We start from the raw sequence: 1180 nt of genomic DNA, 5'->3' as shown, positions 1-1180 counted from the left end.
TTGTTGCTTGTTATGTAGCCTTTAGCTATGCATATGGACTCTTAAGAAATTATATTGGCCCCTGTAATCTTTGGTTATACTTTCCTTTTGGGTGTTTAAGGCCACACAGTTGGTCCAGGTAAACCAATTTATTTTTACTCTTAAAGTCGCTTGAGGATCTGTTCCTCAGGGGTCACATAGGCTTGAGAGGAGCCCCTGGCTCCTTTCTTTTACCAGTTCCGTCTATGTGAAGATAAGTCAAAGATTCTACTCAAGCATGGTTGGCTTCGCTTGGAAGCATGGAGGAAATGATTCCTCTGTGTTGACCCTCCTGGAGGAGACCCCATCTGGTGGGGTATCCTTGGCCTCCTGCAGCCACCACCATTATAGCATATTTTGAGAGATGCTCATAGTCCCCTGGAACTAGTCGACATAGGAGTACAAGGAGCAAAAAGTGTCCTTTATGTCCCTCTGACTCAATTATTATAGACCTTAAAGTATGTCTGTTAAACACCCAAGAAGGTTAGTTCCACAAGTCTGGTATTTTTAATTACTGTGTGTCATGTAGATAAATTTTGGGCAAAGACCAGTTGTTCTCAGATAAACCTTACCTAGACATATATTTCTTGATCTGCTATGTATAATTTGTCAGTAGGTTGTAGGAGTAATATGGTTCCCTCTGGTTTTCAAAACTAGCTAGGCACTGTTTATCTTTCACATTGTCTAACCCCTCCATCATGGTTTTCCCTCTTTAAGTGCCCCCATTTCCCCCCTTTCTCCCTTACTAATACCCTTCTCCTATGGTCCTACCTCTCTTGAGCTCCTTCTTTCCCTTTATCCCCTAGGTTCCTTGTATATCCTATCCTGGCCCTCCCTTAAACTAACCCAATTTTTATCCATATCTCCATTATTAAAGCCTGTTTCCTACTGTTCTTCTCTTTTAGGTTATTTCTTTTCCTTTACCTCCCTGTTTCCTTTCCATTATCCTGGTTCCTGTAGTTATGTCTGATTGCGCACTCACTTATCAGGATTTGGTTCTAGGATCCACATATGAGGGAGAACATGCATCGATTTTTTTTTTCTGAGTCTGTTACATCCCTTAGTACAACAGTTTCTAGTTCCATCCATTTACCTGCAAATTTAATGATTTCATCTTTCTTTACTGCTGAGTAAAACTCCATCATATAAATGAACCACATTT

Source organism: Nannospalax galili, unplaced genomic scaffold (assembly GCF_000622305.1).
Source record: "Nannospalax galili isolate Female #2095 unplaced genomic scaffold, S.galili_v1.0 scaffold59, whole genome shotgun sequence".
NCBI lineage: Eukaryota > Metazoa > Chordata > Mammalia > Rodentia > Spalacidae > Nannospalax > Nannospalax galili.
This window is presented reverse-complemented; position numbering follows the sequence as displayed.